Source organism: Petromyzon marinus, chromosome 11, assembly GCF_048934315.1.
Source record: "Petromyzon marinus isolate PM22_M1 ecotype Great Lakes invasive population chromosome 11, UKy_Petmar_22M1.pri1.0, whole genome shotgun sequence".
Lineage (NCBI taxonomy): Eukaryota > Metazoa > Chordata > Hyperoartia > Petromyzontiformes > Petromyzontidae > Petromyzon > Petromyzon marinus.
This window is the reverse complement of record NC_133677.1, coordinates 14,523,574-14,546,870: the sequence shown is the minus strand read 5'-3', so window position 1 is coordinate 14,546,870 and position 23,297 is coordinate 14,523,574. Positions and strand designations below refer to the sequence as shown.

At 41.1% G+C, this 23,297-nt stretch overlaps 1 protein-coding gene across 7 annotated transcripts in view; it reads left to right on the top strand.

Annotated features, from left to right (window-relative positions):
* Positions 1-23,297, top strand: part of CRTAC1 (cartilage acidic protein 1) — a 695,955-nt gene that overhangs the window by 7,340 nt on the left and 665,318 nt on the right. Inside the window, exon 1 of one of the 7 annotated variants that reach the window (XM_076066240.1) lies at positions 10,963-11,056. The exons of 5 other annotated variants lie outside the window; for them this stretch is intronic. The gene's annotated coding sequence lies outside the window, so the exon portion shown is untranslated. Of the gene's footprint in view, positions 1-10,962; positions 11,057-18,965; positions 21,347-23,297 lie in introns of those variants that run through there. One more of the 7 variants, XM_076066241.1, reaches the window with a different exon arrangement.

Genomic DNA, 23,297 nt, shown 5'->3' with positions numbered 1-23,297 from the left:
TGAAACACATGGCAGGTTTGAAACCATATCATATGCTCTCGTATTAGCTGTTACAAAGCTACGTGCAAGTATATAATAAACCAAACAGATGCTACTAAATCATGACACTCATCTTGGAAGGAGCTTTCATTTTGTTGAGTTAGGAAAGCCTGGCTCAAGATTCTTCTTGAGGTGTTTTCTTGCCTTGGGATGTATGGCCGATTCCCGTTGCCACTGCGTTTCCATTTACGTGCGGGATAGAAACTGAGGCGACTGGGGAATGCCCCTTCATGTGATGGGACAACAGGTATAATGTACACAGGCAGCCATTTACCTACTTGCAGCACTGTCTCTACCAGGTACCTTATTTTCCTGCAAGTTGGAGTCTCGTGTCAGCTCCATCTCTATGATCCACAAACCAAAGACACAGCGATATATTTGTCCATCACCACACCTGCTCATTAATCGTTGCTGTGAGTAATAAACACAGGAGCAGTTGTATGGCATTTGTACTGCACAAAGTATTTTCAGATGTTGCAAGATTGTGTACGAGTTCCACATGGTAATATTTCCATTTTTTGATTGTGTAATATGCTAACACCACATTATGCCACTAAGGCTAAAATAGGAACATTCCTTAATCACAAAAATATAGCCTTCGTTGGGAACCATTGCTGAGCCATCATGCCCAAGGTTATTTGATTATGAAGGACGCACAGAATATTTATTCCATAAAGTATGACCAGTCGCTTGCTCTGCCAGGTGCGAAATGTGATGTAAAACTTCCAACGTTCTGTCACCTTCTTTATGCTGCCGTCTTTGTCAAGTTAATATTTTAGGGAGCATAGGCCAGTACTTGTGTAAATCTATTTTCTGACAGAGCGATAATTTAACAATGAACTTTAACCCAGTGAGAGCACCTTTTATAGTAAATATTGTTTGAAGGAAACCCTTAATAATCATCATCATTATTCCAGGAATTTTGCTATTTAGCATGGTCCAGGTGTGCAACATTTTCAAGTCAAAATGTTTTTCGTTCATAGAGCAATACAGCTGCACTGTATTCCACTCTCCAATTGTAATTGTGTTGCTCATGTTCTTTATGCTGCTGCGGAGAGAAGTGCTGCAGCGCCACGACAGTGTCTATTTCTGTCATATGTAATTAGTTTGAGTGGGCATATTTTACTTTGCTAGAGTACAGACATTTTTTTATGAACCCCCCCACCATTACTTCATGTATTGCTGGCTGGTTGGGGTCGCTGCTACAGTGGGAGACCGTCTGGAAACGGTTTGGTGTGGCCGTGCGTGAAGTTCGCTTCTTGGCAGGACACAACTAACCTCAGAGCAACGGCACGGACAATTAATGGGCGCATACCGTGAACTGCGTTTTCTTAATTAGTGTGCACAAATATATGCACATTGCTAGTTCTTAATTACTTGCGATATTTTCTGTTAAGCACCAAAATAGTTTATTCAGGAAAGTGTTTGGAAATGTTATTAGTTGAAATTATGTTTTGTTTGCAGACTGAGTTATAAAAATATTTTAGTGTTTAGGAAAACACAGCAAGTCATTAGCAGCAGTGTGCGTGAGAAACATCTCTTCATACATTTGTCTTGTAAAGAGCTCACGCACAAATACGACTTACAAAACACACAGCAGTTTGTCTCCTTTGCACCTTTTGTGATTGTCTTACAACCAATCACTATAAATCTTCACTTCTTCAAGTGAAATTGTTTGCAATCAAAATTACCAGAAGATATTTTGTTTCATATTTGAAATATATGCCATTAGATATGAGGGATGCCCAATTGGTTTGGAATCAGATCTGATCATTTCTGAAATAAAAATCAGATGGGATCATACCCATAGTGCCAAGTTGCCCGATCAGCTTATTTATTGGACCTTGCCCAAGCAGTCAATAGGATGCACCTTCCCTCAGTCTTAACCGTAAAACGTTTACTGAAGTTAATGCCTTTGTATTTACGAAAAAATCATTTGTACGATAGTAAAACATTGAAATACATTGGCTGAGTGGGTCATTACAGAAACATGTTTTTTTCGGAGTTACAGCCAAATGTTATTAACATTGTTCTTGATTGTCTCTCCAATTCGCATCCCTTTTAATCCGAGTGTGTTTATCTTACTACGCATATAAAGTGAATGAACTCATCATGATCATTTCACTTGATTTATGCAATTACTTTTGTTTTATCTCATTAACAGTTGTTTTAACATTAACACTTGTTTTATTACTATTTCCGATTCAAACTCCACTACCCATGACACACTGATTTTGTGCATGAATTGCGCCTGAACATTTAACATATGTTCTAGCTTTATATTTACATATGTGGCAAGCAATGTATATGTGGAGGTGTAATAAAGTCACCGTTTACTCTTACATACGTTGTACAATTGTCTATTGGACGTGATCTTCAGCATCGTCTAGACATGCAGCAAGTCCAGCAAGAGTTGTGAGCCGTGGTTGTTTTTTACTAACGAGGACACTCGTTGTTTCTTATAGTTAAAGGCAGCCGAGTGCTTCACAGTACTCGCATTCTTTACTTGTCAGTTGAACCGTTCAAAAGAATCAAACCGCAGCAGCGCCGGTGCAGTTGGCTTCTCTGATATTTGCACCGCCTTCCCCACAGACATGGACGGTTTCACAGCTAATGGCCAACTTGTGCAGCGTGCTGCCTCACAAAAGCTACTGATGAATGATTTACGAATCAATACGCATTCTGTAGGGGGTTGGCATCCCTAATCTGTAAATGCATATCATGAACGACTTGAAAGTCTTGATTTAAAGCTTTCGTGACTGCAGTAATTCATATTCTTAGTTTTTTCGGTAAAGTCACGTTGAAGAGAAACGTCGTGAGAATTTTTTATTGTTTTATATATATTTTGTTATTTTGTTGTTTCTCTTCAACGTGACTTTACCGAAAAAACTAAGAATATGACTTGAAAGTCATTTGAATTTTGGAAACAGCTTCCAGACATTGTGTGGCTATTTAGACAATTTAAACGAGAGGGATGCATTGTTAACGTCCACCGAGTGCATTGGCAAGCGTAAACTTTTGGTTAAACACAAGCTTCCTGCAACCGATATTATTCATAATTAATGTATGCATTAGGCCACGCAATGTATGTGATCGTGAGTGACCTGAAACAATGATAGAACATTGTTAAACGCTTGTACACCTCCTGACAATTTATTAGTTTTGCTGTGTCGGGTGTTGGAGGGTATTAACGACACAACATTTGTCAGATCATAACTTTGCTCAACCTAAAATGATTCATGAATTGTGGACTGTATTGTGCCTTTTTTTCTTTTTACAAAAGTACCAGCTAGTGCTGAAACTGAAGCTACCTGTTTATGTAGCTGCAGAGTCTCACGTCGCGATACTGGGTCTCACCATGGCACAAGTTACCGTATTTACTTTATAACAGGTACAATATATATGGACAATGTATGGCTAAAATACTGGAGTTAATAGCCACCGAATTTAAATAAAATTTCAAGGTTCGTAAAAAAATAATAACACGTATCTGTTCTTCCATGAAGTAAAATGTAATATGAAGCAACGACTCAATATATTTTTTTTATTTCACTCTGGCAATTATCATTAGCAACGTTATCTCCCAGTATAACCACATACTTTACATGTAGTACGAATGATCTTGTACAATTAATGCCATTTCTCATTGTGTGCTTGTTACAGTATTGATGTGCTGTTAGTATTAGGATCGTTGCTGTACTTTGAAATGGAATACAGTTTTTGAAATTGACAAATTGAACGTCGACAATGTTGCAAAGGATAAGTGGCCCATTTTTTTTTCTTTTGCTAGTCACGAAATAAGCTGCTGCCATAAATGATGGCGTGTGACCTTTAAGTGATGCTTTATCTGAGGCCTGCATGGCCCAGCACCTGACGGAGCGAATGTTGTCGTCAAATTGAACAAAGCCACACATTTCCGCGGCATTGCAGTTACAGCTATGAGACAGACGCTGGTTACGGTAGTTTGTTTCACGTGTTTTTACCCTTTATTTCACCAGGAGATGAGATTAATCCATTTTGGCACGTGAATCTTCGTCGCCTCTTATGCAAGGGCGAACTCGGTAACATCAAGAGCAATTGAGCAGCGCTGCATGTGCGTCACGTGAGCAGCAACACCTTGCCGTGTGCACGCAGCCGACACCGTGTGCACGAATGCATGCAATTTAAATTCAGTAAACGTTTGCATCATTAAAAACAATCACGTACGGCAAGTTCACTGAACAATTGAAGGTATTTGTAGGAGGGACACGGCTGGGAAAACATGAGGGGGTCCTATGCCTCGGACAGTTATTGAAGATGGATCAGTACCAACATGATGAAATAAATTTCGATTTAAAGCTTTCGTGACTGCAAGGATTCATCTTCTTTGGTTCTTTCGGTAAAGTCACGTAGAATGAATGTCCTACCAGACAGTCTCGTCCCTTCACCTGATGAAGGCCGCTTGTGTTGTGGCCGAAACGTCGTGAGAATATTATTGTGTTATTTTATTATTTTATTCTCATTCTACGTGACTTTACCGAAAGAACCAAAGAAGATGATGAAATAAGTAGGTGAACGGGAGCAGGTGTTGGAGTGCTTTAAAAAATGAAATCTAATCACGAGAGGCAGAGTAGCGTTACGCCTAAAGAAAACGTTTTTTATTGAGTGTCATATGTGTCAATAAACGTGGACAGCAGTGAACAAAAAGCTAAAAGTGTGCAAAGAAGCAGTGAGAGGTGCATGCTCGGAATTATGTCGAGGGACATGAGTCGTCGTTTAAGAACATAGAACGAATGGTGGCCAAGGGAGAAAACGTGCCCAAGAGAATGTCCACTGTGGAGATAAGTGGCGAAATGGTCTCATGGACAGGTACTCTCTGTATCACTGGATCGTCAAAGACGAGATTGATTGCGACTAGAAGACGCGCGGGTAGGTACACACCGTGAACACGCTTGTAGTAATAACTAGATTCCACAATGTGGTTCATAGAAACATAGTTCATATTAAAAGTACAGATTATCGCCAAATATATATTTTAAATACATTACCCATGCAGTAGATTCTGAAATGAAATGCTCTCACACCATCTTCATTAGCATACACATTCACCGTAAACTCAAGTGCAACTGAAACAACCTTAATGGGAAGTGCCTTTGCTTAATTTAACGACACAATAAATGGGGAAAGAAAGGAAGCGACGTATGATAATAAGCATCGACGTCATGACGTCGTGGCTGCTGTGCTGTTAATTCCGGGGCCCTGTGAACCCTGGTGTGTCCACAGTGCAACAAGCCTTTGCGGCGGTTGTGTTTTTTTCACGAGCGAATGTTAGCCTCGCTCCTAAAGGAGAAATGGAAAATTCTGTATTGCAAATTTTTTTTGATGGAAAGTGCATGGTCATTAGGTGATTAGGGGACGGGGAGGGGAGGTTGATGAGGAAGATTCATCCCACCTGTAGGATGGGCTGCCCTCTTGTAAGTGGGTAAGGAACCTAATTTGTCCATTAGTCAGTTCGTGGAAGATGGCAGCAGCCTTCACGCGGCCCTCTCTGTCGAGTGAAAAATCACGACGAATGCAATCAACGCGGCGACCGAACATCGATCAACGATCTCCCCGTCTCCAGAGCATGAGCTACAACAACTTGAGTTATTTTTGTGGAAGGCTCATTCTAACTCCAATGAACCAGTGACCAATGGGATTGATGACAAACTATATATATAACATGTGACCTTTGACCTCGGCTAAACAACCGACCGAAAATAATTACTATATAAGACCACCACTACAATATGGCATAAGGCTTTCCCGCTTGATATCATGTGACTCATGCAGCGTAGTTTTATTATGGTTTGTGGTAATAAAGTGATGACCCAATACGCAGAATTGGTAATGGCCTGTGTGTGAACATACGGAACATATATCTCCCGCGACCAAATAGGGTAAGTCCTTGCTTAACGCGTGTTCACACAACACGTTTTTGCTATAACGTGGTTCTTCTATTTGGGAACACTTTTTTACACAATGCGGAACATGCGTTTTAATACAGAACATGCCCGTTATAACACGTAACACACCCGTTATAACGTGCTTTCTAAACAATCGACAACTACTTTCTTGAGCTGCGCGGTTGAGCGGTGTGATATAGCACGCGGAATGAAACGGTAACGCGGCGGCGTACCCTCAGTTCCATGTCCCGCCATCTTACTATGTGTGCGGACATCACATCTCGCCAAAATTTGTTGTTACATTACTTACGGGGAAATAGTTTTTGCTTAACTCGTTTATCACTTCACATGACACTTTTCAGGAACGCATTTAACGTGTTAAGGACTTAATGTACAGTGGTGTCTTCTGTGGGAGACTTCTAAAATGCCATAGGGCACATAGTGAAGAGGTCAATTAAGACTTGGGTAAATTGACATCACAGAAAGAGCTGCGTGAATCTAGAGAGGAGCATTTCAATTGGGAAACACAATGGAAAGAGGTGTGGAGGGAGGATGGTCATCAACAAGATGGCAAGATCGGATGACAGAAGATGTAAGAATGATATTCTTGTTTTTTTCGGTAAAGTCACGGAGATAGACAATTTTGTTTAAATTATTTTCGTGACTTTACCGAAATAACCAAGAATATGAATTCCTGCAGTCACGAAAGTTTTAAGTAAAATGTAAGAATGAATGCAATAGAAGCAGGAATAATGTAATAGAAGCAGGATCAAAGGGTTTGTAAGCTGCTCATAGACAATGCTGTGAGGTCTCAATAGGCATTGGCTAAATGGACAAGGTGTTAAATATTGCTGATTCTTTGGTTAGCAATTATTCTGAAACACAGTACCGTCTTCACTGAAAAATGATAGAAGCACGATAAATGGCCTGGAGGGTTATATATTTAACATCCCAACACGCCCACCCCCCAGTTTGAAAGGCACATCCAAAACTGAAATGTATTATCACGTTTCAGTAGATGGCAGGTATTTAGATCAGCATTGTTTGTCGCCAAATGCCAAGGGCTGTTCTGGATGTCTGCTGACCCTGTGATATTAGTGGTTTTGCAAGAAACAAATAATTATTGTACTCTAATCAATTAATTTAAAACAAATCTGAAACCATATAATGCAAACATGGAATGTGTAAACATGTACGGGATTGCATACATTGTATGTCAATAACTTTAATGACACAATTTAAATCTATTTCACATTTAATAAAAAGTCAACTATATTTTGTAATGTAATGCCGTCCGAGAGTGTCAGATTAGTCCGTTTAAAGCCTGTGGGCATGTGGGTAATAATCCAACACCTTGCGCATTACAAATGTTTGCAGTTGTAACATGTTTGCGCTATTGTCACCCACACTGGTATCACCCGAAGCCACGTTGCATATCTGTGGTCTAGGTGATGTTTCGCTTGTTAATGTATTTTGTATTTATGGCAGAACGCTGACTAGTATGACCGACACTTTTACTACAGTGACGCACAAAGTTTGCAGTGAACTGTGATTTTTAACAAAGCAAAGAGTGCCGTAACTTATGCCTCTTCTATAATATTACACTGAAAATATCAGCGGATACATTATGTTCAACGTTTGCTAAAATGTAGTTCATAATTTGTATTTATAGTAGGAAGTATAAAACAAAACACTTAATACTTAATATCCAGGTTCATTTTACATTGGAGGAGTAAGCAAAGCATGTTATTTCATTCTTTAAGTTATCCTGAAAGAAAATATATCAAAACCCAAAAAGCAAAAACAGAGAGAACACTGTTTTTGTGACCACATATCAATGGCTGTGGTGAAGCCTCTGTCTTCTGCCTATTGTTGATGTCGATGTAGAGCAACAGCTGTAATTTTAGATGAGGTGGTTGAGCCGGATGATTGTGTCAAGAGTAGTGGAGTGTATCGCTGCTGTGATGATGCCTCCTTTGTGTTTGTGAATTAGGCATTGAGGTTGTTATATGTTCCATCGTCTGTTCTGGGTTCCATGGTCTGTTCTGTGCTGCAGTATGGCTTGCTGTTTTACTGCTGTAGAGGCCATAGCAAGCTGCACCCAGGCACGGTCCCCAAACGTTCTAAGCATGTCCCATGTTAAATAATCAAATAAGATGAGCCTTAAATTTTGATTTAAAGCTTTCGTGACTGCAGTAATTAATATTCTTAGTTTTTTCGGTAAAGTCACGTTGAAGAGAAACAACAAAATAACAAAATATATATAAAACAATAAAAAAAATTCTCACGACGTTTCGACCATAACTCAAACGGTCATCATCAGGTGTGTCGGTTTGCATAAATTTATTTTGAAAACGGCATATTTATTTATTTATATAAAAAATAACGTTTGCGTCACGCGCAACGATTGGCTGTTTGCCAGGACTAGTCCATCTATTTTTTGAAAAGAGGAGGGGGGAGACGAAATTTGTTTTTATGTATGCTGTCTGAAAGCCACTGTAAGCGTGAACAATCAATCAAGAACTGAAATGATTTATCAAATCTTTCCAATGATTGCTAAGATAGAATCCATCTTCTCGGTTGAAATTGTCTCTGTGTTTGTATATGTGGATAGCCTCATGAACGAATCTCTCATGGAAGCCAGATGGCTTACAAAGAACCTCCGTCTTGGAAAAGTCAATGGCATGTGAGCCTACTGTTCTAATTCAGTAGGCTCACATGCCATTGACTTTTCCAAGACGGAGGTTCTTTGTAAGCCATCTGGCTTCCATGAGAGATTCGTTCATGAGGCTATCCACATATACAAACACAGAGACAATTTCAACCGAGAAGATGGATTCTATCTTAGCAATCATTGGAAAGATTTGATAAATCATTTCAGTTCTTGATTGATTGTTCACGCTTACAGTGGCTTTCAGACAGCATACATAAAAACAAATTTCGTCTCCCCCCTCCTCTTTTCAAAAAATAGATGGACTAGTCCTGGCAAACAGCCAATCGTTGCGCGTGACGCAAACGTTATTTTTATATATATAAATAAATATGCCGTTTTCAAAATAAATTTATGCAAACCGACACACCTGATGATGACCGTTTGAGTTATGGTCGAAACGTCGTGAGAATTTTTTTTTATTGTTTTATATATATTTTGTTATTTTGTTGTTTCTCTTCAACGTGACTTTACCGAAAAAACTAAGAATAAGATGAGCCTTGTCGTTAAGGTGCAGGGACTAGGTGGGTTTCTTTGTAGATTGTTGACCTATGGGAAGGGCTTCACGGGCACTCTCATCAGCTCAGATATGAACTCTTGAAGATAATATATCACACAAATGCAAAATCACATTGAAAATCCTCACATGGATTGGCAGAAAAAAAATGTTTGTTCAAGAAATATGCAAAGGGTAAATAGTTTAATATTCTTTTATGCATATTTCTCACTGGGATTTTTTTTTGCAATGCATTGTGAGGCATGTGCTTTTTACATTTTACATTCAGCATGGTAATTGCAAAACTATAATGCTTTTGATCCTCTGGTGAAATGGATAAAAGTAAAACTTCATAAGATAGCAATTGCCAGCAAGGTATAATTTTTCTGCAGTATAAACAAGCTGACAAAGTGTGTGCTTAATTCATCCGCAACTCGATAAGTGTATCAACTTATCAATAAGTAAATCAGCGAGTCAGACACATGGGCACTGCGAATTGACATTTTCAATTAAGGACCACATGTGTTATGGTTTCGTAATCCTTTAACCTTATAGATTCGTTGTTTCCACCATCAACAAACGTGTCTACATTTTTTCCTCAGAGATATTTCAGTTTTATCATCGCATATTTTTTTTACGCAAATATACTTCTTTCAACCAATGCACACAGATTCCTCCAAATGTCCACGTGTAGAAATTATCGGTGATTGTAAAGATTTTGTTTGGCTTTGACGACGCCTGCCCTGACAGCAGAAGGCACTCTGACCAATAGCTCATTACAAGGTCAATGCCTTTCTTTGCTCAGGCGAGCGTGAGGCAGAGCTCATGGGGTAGGGCCTGAGTAGCGTGGGGTCAGTTGATCCATAGGAAAGTCACCGGTGACTTTGATCAAAGCTGTAGTCTGTTTATTGACCCCAGGGAGGAAAGTGCTGACTTAGCTCCCCTACTGGAGCTTGAACTTCTCATCTTGAATGAACTCGAATTAAGGGGACAAATGTGGGCCTGGACATTCGGTTAACTCTCCCGTGTCTGTGCACACTCGTCAAGGGTCAGAGACTCTCTGCCCACCTGACCACAACCGCTTTGGCAACTAAACTGATCACTTTGAGAAGGAATAAACACGGAAGACACATTCTTAATTTCACCCCTTTCTACGTAGGTGAGCAATAAATACGTTTTGTAGCCTCATTGGGTTATGTTTTGCATTTCCCCTTGTTTTGTTTTTCATCCGGGCCACCCCTCGGCTCACACCATTACCTCGGCTAATCGAGAGTTGACTGCATCACTAGAAGGGATGATGATTGACGGATAAGACTGGTGACAGAGCGGGAGCCAAAAGAGAGAATGTGCCTAAGAGAAAAAATGGATCAGCTCATGTGTAAGAGTCAAATGATTTGTGGCATCACAGAATGGTGAAGAGATGGCAACGCCGTGGGGAGGATTTTATCCAGCAGTGGATAGACCATGGTTGATGACGATGATCGTATAATGTCTGAACATATTAAGCAATGATGATTAATGTTATCATCTAAAAATGTATTACCTACTTTGTTAAAGATATATGATTTAAACTATTATATTAAATACATATGCGTTTGTGTTTATATGTGCATTTCTGCTAACCCTATTAACATGAAAATCTGTGTCGTGGTGTTTAATGGGTGAACGATGTATGTACAGTATATAATGTGATGGTGGTTAGTGCACTGCGCTATGAACCTGGTGACCTGTATTTCATTGTCAGTCATGGCTAACGATATTTGACCCAGTCCTGAGCGTTCCATGTCACCAACCCGCAGTTACCAGCATGGTGAAGTGCCGTCAAACAACACCTGTGACTGACACGGCGCGCGAAGGCGTTCATCCAGCAGTGGATTGACAAAGGCTGTAAGTGAATACTATGTGGAAAATGGAAATATGCACAATAGTATATTCTTTTCAGTTCTTGCTTATGGCAATGTGCCGATGTCGAAATCTACTGGCTTCAGGGCTTCTGCAAAGAATTTGTGTAGTTTTGTTATTCCTCATTTGTTGAAGGAGTGCAAACTCAAGCGGGTTTACTATACAGTCCATACCTTTGGGCTGTTTGCCACAATGTTTCACTCCTGTCACGCAAATGGTGTACGACCGTGTCATGTACAAGATATCCTCTTATCCACAGTTCTTCGTATCTGCATGGGACATGGAATGGAGTATGTACCGCAGATCAAAAAGTCATCATCATCATCATCCGAGTTGTCACATGAGAGAGATGTGCATGCTGGTGCACTGCTGCAAATTAGGCATGTAACGATTCCCCCAGTCCCCTCCCCTCCCCACCTCCCATCACGATTTGGGGGTCACGATTTGGAGGTCACAATTCGATTTCAGAATCAATTTATTTTCACCGTGCATTGCTGACCGCATGGCACACGTTACATAGGACTCAGAAGAATCAAAGGTATCAGAGATTTGTACACGCGTGTCTGTATATGATGCATGTATTAGTAAAGGGTGAATCAATATCAAATGATTCATTGTTGATGCGTAGTTTCGCCCCTGCAGCCCAGGCACTGCGATGAGCTTCAGTTTTGTGACGAGGATAGTTGGCTTCGCCACAGACGGCGTGTCCTGCCTTGATGCCACCTTGGCAATGAGCGACGGCCGATCGGGCGACGCCGTGGACACCACGGGAGAGTATCTCTCGCCCGGTCGCCACCGTCGGTTGGGGACGAGTTGAGCGAGTCCACGCATCCGCGGTCGTTATTACCGCTCGACATTCGTGATGGGCATAAATAACGGTTCATAGAATTTGACTCGCACCTACATAGTGATATGAGGGCGATTCAATGGGACACAACAAAAGAACATAATTTGATTCAGACGTCGTGAAAAGTGGACTTTCATACAGCACCATATTAGGCCCACTGTACTCATCTGCAACCCTACACCCTCGTGCCACTGAGAATGAAAGGAGATCCAATGTGCAGACATATTTATGAAGTGTAATTAATTTCAGCATAGCTTTATTTTAATGCAAACACATTTGTGAGAAATTAAGTCCATTATTTTAATGTTTCCAGTATACTCGAAAGTAATGTATGCAAAACTACACCAAGTATAACTTCATGCTCTCGATGTGTAGTTTGGGAATACAGAGTCAAATGACTGCTTTTGAAATTGTTTCTCATCTTTAAGGTCTAATTTAGGGTAGCACAATGATGAAATGCAACATTTCAGCATAGCAGTAATAAACACAGAGGCTAACGTCATTCACTAATGTAATACTTAGTGTATTTCTAGCGAGCATGACCAAATACAAAATTGGAAAGTAGGACTTGATGGCATGCGTATTGTATTTTTCCCATTACGGTTCTAATTCTGTTGATTAAAGGTGATAATCTGTCGAGTAGTTAAGCTGATTCATGGAATATTAATTTACATAATTGTCTAATTATAGTCATTTTGAAATATAGGTGACTGGATGGTAGTTGGGGGTCCAGCAGTTATCGCATGAGAGGTTTTTTTTCGTTAGGTTTGGAGCGCCCATCTTGACTCCGGGTAATGTGTGGCAAGCCACTACCATAATTAAGCGTGCCGTCCTTGGGGACATTGTTAAATCTGCCACCTTGTCTGCTTCCAGGCAAACAAAACACACCCAGCAGTTCTTATACAATCGACCAATTCTTACGGGGCTGGACACTTTGACTATCGTATGTGAATACAATTTATTGTAAATAATGACTGCAGGTTGTCGCTTGTGTTGTATTTTCTCTTAACCCTCTCGCTTTTATTAGCCATCACTGTTCCACTAACTTGAATTGTGCTGCTTATCCAGCAGTGGGCATCGGTGGGATGTAGTGTATTCTTTAAAACTTGATATTCAAGCATTGCACACAGCTCACAGTTCTTACAAACTAGATGATCGTTGATGTATGATAATCTAATGATAAATAGGAATGCAGGAGCAGATTACAATGTATTATAGCACAATGTATTACATTTCCATTTGCAATTACAGAGAATCACCACGCAATCACAGTCATGCGTGGCGACTGCCATGTCTTTGTGTGTGTTGTGTTGGAGACTGCACACAGTCCTGTGCCCATCGCCTTGCCCACGCTGCCTCACTTACTCATCGCGTGGCCATTTTTAATGGGGGCTGCCAACGGAGTCGAGCAAGTGACACGAGCGCTAAAATTCTCTCCAAAGCACGCCCGCGGTTTTCACACGGAAGAGCTGAGAGCGGACGCACTGAACCATTTGGTTCTTGCTGTCGTTGTACAAACTCACCAGAGGCCTTCTCTATTCATCGTTGGCCGTGGTGGTTGTTTTACACTTGTACAATATGATCGTGCGCGTCGCTGAATGAAGCTTAGATTGGGAAGAGCCGTTTATAAACTGTGACCGCACTTTTAATTATTTGTTGTGATAACCGTCTGCCCTTTAGGACGAGGCTGTCGAAGTTGTTTGATCTGCGGACTCATTTTCATGCACGGCCCAAGTGGGATTTGATCCCAGGGACCATCGCATGGCTCACATGAGCAGACCACTGTGCCAGATGGGGTCTGGGAGTAGGAGTGGGTCCTGGGCTGCCACACTGGATGTGGATATTTGACTGTGGTTCAAGCCCCCCCCCCCCATCTCATGTGCACGTGCATGGGGCCTCCATCTAAGAAATTAATGAACACCCCTGATTTGAATGACACCGAGGGGTTTATTACATATAAAATGTCTTCTCATAATTGGTGCCGGGCCGCCGTGGCTATGCAAGCCTGAGGTCCAGGACTGGAGGCCAGGGTTTGTGGATCACGCAAATGTTGTGAAACGCCCTTCCCGTGGGTGTGGAGGAGAGGCCATTCTCTTGATCGTCAGGAGAAGGCAGTACAGCAACAATGTGGACTCCACCAGTTATATCTGTGTGGGACAGAGTGTTGGCCCCTCGTACGCGTTGGTTTTATCTGGATGCTACGGTTCGTCCCACATGGAAACACTCATTAATTGGCTGGTGACGTATTTAGAAATAGGGGACTGCAGAGCTTTGGTAATCGTTTGTGTCGGCCTACCACCTGGCTGTTCCCACCTGTTTTGTGGTTCCTCGCGCTTCTGAGTCGTTCTCTCTCTACGAGAGTGAATTAATACCTTGCAGTGGTGCATTATAAGTTGAAATTATTATTATCTGTGCAGAAGTAAGAGGACGGTGTCTTCATATTACCCAATGGGATAGCAAAACCTCCTCTTGTCTGTGAATTATATTCGCAATAATGGGGATAAATATACCACATGGTTCAGAGCCGTGACTGCTATCTGCCATAATGGTGAATAATGGCATTGATTTCACAGAGGTACAGTGTAGTGTACTGTCATGAGTATAGTGTACAGCTGGGATATCTGATTATTTAAGTAATCGATTACTCTACCGAGTATCAGTTCCATTACTTGACTAATCTGATAACACACAAATATTCTTGGTTCTTTCGGTAAAGTCACGTAGAAGGGAAACAATAAAATAAAAAAATATAAAACAATAAAATTCTCACGACGTTTCGACTGCAACACAAGCAATCATCATCAGGTGTGAAAGCCACAGCAAGAACATTTGAAAAAAGTGTTTTATATTTTTATTATTTTATTGTTTCCCTTCTACGTGACTTTACCGAAAGAACCAAGAATATGAATCCCTGCAGTCACAAAAGCTTTAAATAAAAAAACACACATATAGTTGGGAAAAAATATCTCCTCTGTTTTCACGCTTGGCTGATGGACGGGAGGTGATGGAGGGGCCTTTTTGACATCATTGGCATCATCATCAGCTGTGTCACGCTTTATGTGACTTTGTCGGGGGTTTCCCATCTTCGGGAGGCAGGATGTCTTCGTGACAGCATGGTCCCTTCACCTGATGAAGGATGATGAAGGCCACTTGTGTTGTGGCCGAAACGTCGTGATTTTTGTTGTTCTTTTACCTACGTGACTTTACCGAATAGAACCAAAGAGGATGTGGAGGTGGCCAAGCATTTTTCGTCGATAGAATCGTACCAGTCGCTGCATAGCGTAACGTGACGAAGTGTGGTTTTGCTTGTTCTTAGGGTGGCATCAGTGGCATCTGTAGTTGGTGGCTCTGGATACGATGATATCTTCACAATTATCATTGAAGTTGCCCGGCAAGTTGCTCATTACAGCTTGATAATTACTCACAATTTTTTTTTATAACGAAACGTATTTTTTTTGTTTTTTTACGTGTGTTACAAAATCAATACCTATGCAAGTATTTGAATGAAAATTAGACGGCTTTAAAAATTACAATAAAAAGGCCACAATGTAAATGCCAAAGACGCATAGGGGTTATAACATAGCTCGCTATTCTGGTTATAACAGCTGCGATAGAGTGCTGACAAGGGTTAATAATCATTCACATCCCCATGGAAAACTCTAGCCTCCACCATCTCTATATATCGGCATTGGCTTAAGATTAGTAGATATCCTTTACCCAGCTTATTACAGACAACATTTCATACACATCACATCAACCAAACACCCATTTTGAAGTCAACACTGTCTAAAATATTAATTTCAGACGTATAATATTCCTTCTCTTCAACGTAGCCAGTGGAATATATTTAATCATGATTAATTGGTGGCATCAGCACGTGGGCAGCACACGTGGGTATTCTCACCAGTCACATATTTGAGGACCAGTAGAACGAGCAGGCGCAACATAAGCAGACACTTTGACAGTTTTTGACATCGGCAGGGCCATCTACACGAGCCTCAATCTCTCGGTGGCGAAGATGCGTGTGAAATAAATCACAACCGTGGGAAGAGGTCGCGAGCTTGGTGAATTTGTGGCTCGGTGGAAAGTTTCAGTTGCAGACATTTCCACCGCACATTTATCGCCCACTCCAGTCGGATTTACGCATCGATTGAAACTCGGGTTACACGTGTCATGACCAGTGCCATTCCGGAGACTGTGAGCTAACTTTTCATTATTCTTTACAACCTGCAGGGAAAACAGTGCATGCTACATAATGTAAATGCTAAATACCAATCCGTTTCCATACAATTTACACCCATGCCCAGAGCATGTTAAGTAGACGTGCACAGCATCTATTGCTTAGCAACACGGGCTCGGAGGAGTGCGTGCCAATTCCATTAGCTGAGCAAGCTCAGCTGGGCATTTGCTCTTTTTGAAATGTATAGAGTGTACCCTGCTGTAAGAAGCAACACATCACAGCATTTCATCCAAATGTGCACGTTAAAACTAACAACAGACAGTACTTTAATAATTATAGAAAAAAATTGCACTGAAATAATAATTATACGAAGAATAAGTTAGTCAAAATGCAACAATGGGCATTGTTGCCATTGATCCTGCAACTGCTGCATAGGATCCGATTTCATTTTCGAGTTTTTGTGATCCTGCAACTGCTGCATAGGATCCGATTTCATTTTCGAGTTTTTGTGAAGAACTTAGAGAGTTTCTTGTATATTCTTTGGGTCTCTGTGTGTGTCTCTATCTGCTGGTGTGTATGTCTATGTGTCTCCGTGTCTGTGTTTTGTCCCTCAAATTTAGCAATCTTTGGAAGAACGTAATCAACCAGGTAGAGTGTTGACTGTTAGCCGAATCTCTGTGTTGTATTGCATTATATTTCTAAGTTTACTAGGTTTGTTTTCTCATTAATGCTTACCTGATGATGGTTGCTTGTGTTGCAATCGAAACGTCGTATTCTATTATTTAATTTATTGTCTTTCTACGTTACTTTACCAAAATAACTAAAGAGTAATTCCTGCAGTCACGAAAGCTCCAAATCTCTCATTAACATGCTAATTTCTCCACCCCCCCCCCTCTCTGCCCCCCTCTCTCTCTATTTAAGGCCTCGACACAGAGGCGTTGTTTCTCTGTGTGCCTATGTGTGTGTCTCTCTCTGTGTGTCTCTGTGTTGTCTGTCTGTGTCTCCGTATCTGTGTTTTGTCTCTCTCTCAAATTTAGCAATCTTTGGAAGAAGGTAATCAACCAGGTAGGGTGTTGACTGTTAGGTTAGCCGACTCTCTGTGTTGTATTGCACACCATAGAGCTCGATGTATTTCTGACCATCATCACCTAGCCAGTGAACTGAAACTCGTACACCAAGCTCTCAAGATGAATGGATATTCAGACTACACAATCCGTAAAGCTATCACCCCAACCGTTGAGAAGGAACCATCTGAGGACCCAATCAAAACCATCACCTTGCCATACATAGCAGGGATATCCAAAAAGATATCCAACATCATGAGCAAACACAAGGTCCAGGTTCTATTTAACACAGTACGTAAAATTCGTGACCTGATCCCATCTGTGAAGGATGTGATCCCTGAGATGCAATACCCCAGCATCTACAAACTAAGTAGTACATTAGGGAAACTAAGCAACATGTCTCGGACCGTGTTCGTGAACATAAGGCAGAGCTGAAACACGGTAGGACCAATACCTCGGCCGTGGCTGATCATGGTTTTAATGCGGTGGGCTCACGCGAAATGTATTTATCGAAGATGAAGGCACTTTGCAAACCCACTGGCTATCAACAAAGATTCGTTCATGAAGCTATCCATATACACAGACACAATTTCAATCGAGAAGATGGGTATAAACTGAGCAATCATTGGAAGCACGTGATCAACCAGTTTAAGTCATAACTGTCTATGATGTTCCTATCATCTTCTGATGTTAGTTGTTATTTTCGGCTCTCTGATTTTACGTTAACAGGTTACATTTCTCACCCAAACACAGCCACCTTGCTCACCGAGCTCGAGGTTTTTGCTCTGCGATCTCCCATTACCATGCTAATCTCTCACATTAACATAGCCACCTCAGGGCGCTGCCCATGGAGGTCACTCAACGATTTTACATTAACATGCACATTTTTACTTGGCAGCCCTTTGATTGGTGGAAAACCCACCACCATCGCGGTCGCTGCCCACCACTTACATTAACATTGGCTGCTGACATTTGGGCTACACCCATTTCAAACCTTTATAAATAATTTCCCTTTAGAAGCTAACACCCTCTCCTGATGATGAACGCTTGTTGCGATCGAAACGTCGTAGTTTTTTGTTGTTTTCTTTGAACCTATCTATGTGACTTTACCCAAAGACCCAAAGAACATGAATTCCTGCAGTCACGAAAGCTTTAAGTCAAGAGTTTATTTTCTTCACAGAACGCCTCTTCAACTTTCTTAAAATGTGTTGCGCTCATATAAAGTGTGATAAATAATTAACTGACATTGTTCGCAACAGTGGAACATGTCTAATTACATTTTGATTTAAAGCTTTCGTGACTGCAGTAATTCATATTCTTAGTTTTTTCGGTAAAGTCACGTTGAAGAGAAACAACAAAATAATAAAATATATATAAAACAATAAAAATTCTCACGACGTTTCGACCATAACTCAAACGGTCATCTTCAGGTGTGTTGGTTTGCATAAATTTATTTTTAAATGGCGCATTTATTTAATTATAAAAAACGTTGGCGTCACGCGCAGCGATTTGGCAGTTTGCCCAGGACTAGTCCATCTATTTTTTTTGAAAAGAGGAGGGGGGAGACGAAATTTTTTATAATGTATGCTGTCTGAAAGCCACTGTAAGCGTGAACAACCAATTAAGAACTGAAATGGTTTATCAAATCTTTCCAATGATTGCTAAGATAGAAGATGGATTCTATCTTAGCTTTCAGACAGCATACATTATAAAAAATTTCGTCTCCCCCCTCCTCTTTTCAAAAAAAAATAGATGGACTAGTCCTGGGCAAACTGCCAAATCGCTGCGCGTGACGCCAACGTTTTTTATAATTAAATAAATGCGCCATTTAAAAATAAATTTATGCAAGCCAACACACCTGAAGATGACCGTTTGAGTTATGGTCGAAACGTCGTGAGAATTTTTATTGTTTTATATATATTTTATTATTTTGTTGTTTCTCTTCAACGTGACTTTACCGAAAAAACTAAGAATATGTCTAATTACGTTAATAATAATTACGGCTGGAATAATTTCAATCTATACTCTTAAAGCACCTTTGCACCCGAAGGTCACAGGGCACTGAACATATCTAAACACTGAAATAGGATTTTCTAAAATAAATAAAAACACTCAAAACCTAACAAAAGCACACAGGCTGGTGATAAAAAAACACCCAAACTAAATAAATACCAAATAAAAAACACACACCGCTGAAAAATATTAAACCTTTAAGGACAGACGGTGTCTCGAGGTGGCAGGATGTGAATCGGTCGAGGGACTCGGCGTGGCCCACCTATTTTGTGGAAGCGAATTCCACAGCCTGGGAGCGGCGCGGTAAGAGGCCCCCGTCACCCATCGAGCGGTGGAGGGTCGACCTGGGCACGCACATGGGCAGGCCCTCATTACAACGCTCTAAGGTTTGTGTGCGTGATGTCACTGATTGTGTGCATTGTTTTTTCTGCGTGAATGTTAGCGCCCATGTGCAATGTGTCATGCTGTGATTCGGTCTCTCGGCTTCTTGTTGTAATAATTATAATTGATCCGTTGTGCCAGTTGGTCTCACCTGGCTTAAAAAAAAGCATGTGATACAAAACAATGTCATTAAGATGCAAGTTCCGTAGCATTAAGGTAAGACCCGAGATTTGCGCTTGTGCATATCAATAATAACGCTACAATGAAGATTGTGTGTTTGTCAGATTGCTGTGTATTATCAGCGCATTATTTAAAGTTAATGTAGGGTTTCTTCAATTAGAGATAATGTTTTCTCATAGTGCAGACCTGTTAGCTTTCTATCCTATTTTGGTAGACCTAATTTGCAACGTTTGGTTGATTCCTGTTTTCTACATTTTGTATTTCATTAGAAAATTAGTTTAGCTGTTTCTAGAACTGCAAGGAAAGCTGCCAGATGATGTGGCACATTTTTTTGAACGCTAGATATTTATCAATCACCATTGTCTCCCTTATGCAAGATGCATTGCCTACCAAAGCCATATCTGATTTTTGTTATGAGATGTCTGAGGACAGCAAGATAAGCTAAGTTTTTTGGCCATGGCAATCTGTGGCAAAATGCACATTCCAAGTTTCCGGATGAAAGCCACAGTAGGTCCCAGCACGGTTTGGGTGGTAAACAACTTCCACATCCTCTCGAGCAGCTTATCGCCTGTCTAGTGTGGTAGAAACCCCCCGATATTTTAGTTTTGCTTTTCGTATTACAAAGTGGCGCATTAACATATAATAAATAACAAAAAAATGTTTTACTTATGTTGCGCTCTTCATTCATAGATCACAGAGCGCTGAACACAATATGCATGAAAAAAAAATCAATAACAGGCAGCATAAAGAAGTATCAATCAAAATGTCTAACAAAACAATAGTATTACTTAAAATGAGGGCAAGAGCCCCATTCCTCTGAGCTGCAGTCCTCCCACCATGGCTTCTCCTGCTCCCTCTCTCTCTCGCACGTCGTCTCGTGGGTAGTGAGAGAATGGTTGATCTGTGGACAGCAAGAGGACGTTGCAGAAAGCAGGATATGTGCGTGGCACTCCGTAGCGGGGCAACGGATTGGGCGGGTGTGACTGCGCAAAGTAACAAAATCACATTCCTAAGTACTACTTCTATTAGATGTTTTACGTCTACGAGCACAGCGTTGTGACAGTCTTGTTCCACAGATAAAAAATAAGAACAAAGCGGTTTGCGATGTTGATGATCATTTTCAATAAGAAAGCAGCACAGCGTTCACATTAGGAGTCTGTGCTACGGCGTACTGCACTGTAAAAATGATACTCGAGAATTAAAAACATCCTCAGCAGTATTCCGCTGGATTCGTGCTGAACAAATACATTTGAATATAACGCAAATGAGTTGCACCTTTTACTGAAAAGCACAAGAGGGAATGCTCCGAGGAAATCTCCTACGAGAGTGCACAGTTGTTTTCCTTGGCCGGTAATCTCATGGCAATGCACTTGGAATGGTTGCTTCAGGCTCCCGAATCAACACGCGAGTGCACACAGCCAATTTTTTTTATATCTTAAAGCGTTTAAAAAAAAAACCTTGGAAACCAAGAACAAACTCGACCAACTCTGCTAAGCCTCTTGGAAACGCGAACTTGGCGTCGTTGAGCCACGGCTCAGCGGGGGCAGCTCCGCTGCCTCGATGGGAGCTATGCCTACGATCTCGAAACGTTGGCCTTCAGGCGTGAAAAGGTAAAGGTGCAGCGCTGTAATTGCTCGATTGCAGCGCTGCTCGTGGAAGAGCCTCGACTAGAGGGAGCTCTAGAGGGTACCTTGGTCTTTTCTTCCACGTTGTCCAGACTCTGCTTGATGCACAGGCACACGGTAGGGAGAAGCCCCTCTCGAGGGTTTTTGGCTAAACTGGCTGGACATTTTTCGATTTGAAGCTTTCGTGACTGCAGGGATTCATCTTCTTGGTTCTTTCGGTAAAGTCACCACGTAGAAGGGAAATGGACATGTTGGAAGAGGTGAGAGTACCCACACTTTATCCCACCACACCTGACCTGCTGATCGTCTGACTGTAGCGAACCCATTTATTATACCCGCTGCCTGGACGGAGGCGGTGTCATGTAATTAACTTGACCATTGTTTCAACTGCCACAATGGGAGTTCTTACTCGTGACCTCTTCATTGCAAGTCTAGTGTCTTAACCAACACACCACAACAGCCTTCAAAGCTGTTAACATTGAATTACTTTTCAATGTTATATTTGTTAAGCTTTATATTCAAAGATGTACCTGTATCATGTGATGTATTCCATAATTTCACCTGTGTGTGGGTTGTTAAGAGTGCTAATTGAATGTGGATGTTTCCAAAAGTTTGAAAACATTTAGTCTGACAATTTCCTATTGCTATTGTCACTGGTTAAACATACAATGTGTATTTATTTGGTTTTTATTGGTAAGTAATATTTAAAAAAACACTTTTTTAAAAACACGCTTTAATGAAATGTACCGTACTAGTAATGGAAGAACTCCACGACTCCAGGAAGCGGTCCCGAAGCTTGCCACAACATAAGAGACCGTGGTCAATTACAGCCAACGTCAGTTTACCGTGGACAATTAGAGGCAAGCCGAAACATAACATATAAAAAATAATGTTTTAAAATATATGTTTTGTATTTTTTATGATAGAATATAGTATTGTCATCAGTATGACACACGTATACCAAGTTTGCAGTCGATACCACATTGGGAAGGGGGTAAAAATAGAGTTACAAGATTTGAGGATACAACAAGGACAACAGACAGAGTGAGTTAAATAAAAGCGTGTAAAAATGTCTGCCTCTGCTTGAACAATTAGGCATGGGTCATCCCCATTGATAGTCCTGATCCAGTGGTGAAATTCCATCTTCCAAAGGTAGCAACCAGTCTATCTATGGAATGGTCACTGTTGAATTTTCACAAATGTATTATTATGATATTGACTGCAAAGGGACAGTGGGCTGAGGCAATCCCCTACCAGGATTTGAACTCGTAACCGTCTGACTGTGGATCAACTTCTCTAACCACGGTGCCACTCACACTTATGATTGGCAGCCTGGAGACAACCAACTGCATGGTGAATACTATTTTGTGTGAATCTGTTACAGTTTGTTGTGTTGGTGGGGATGCATAAGGAATTCGGAGTGTGTGTGGGAATGTTAGACCAGATGTATCATTACACACGTTTAATTTGGCAGCCTGGAGGTTGTGTTGGTATATAACGCTGGGCTCTCAGTCTTGAATTGTTCATTCAAAGAAGAGCCATGATGTGCGAAATGGCCATCTGTTGCACAACGAGGTAGCTGTAGAAGGCACTAGAGCAAGTAACACGTTAGAGTGGTTCCTTCGTATATGTATTGTTTTATCCAGGCATTCCCATTTACTTGCACAGACACACACACGCGAATTTCAAGATCCGGAGATCACTCACGGCCGTTGATGGAAATGCCACCACACACACACCTATGCCTTCCCTCGGCCAGGCCTCGCATCTTGAACAGTTGGCGCTCAGTCTCCAGTGTATGTTGCATAGTCAACAACCGACCGCCCCAGGTCTTCTCTACGGTATCCCACCATCTGGCTCGGTCTTATATTTGTCGCTGACCAAAGCACGCCCACTCCAGTGTCTCTATACCTTCCTTTTTCTATCTTGCACATTC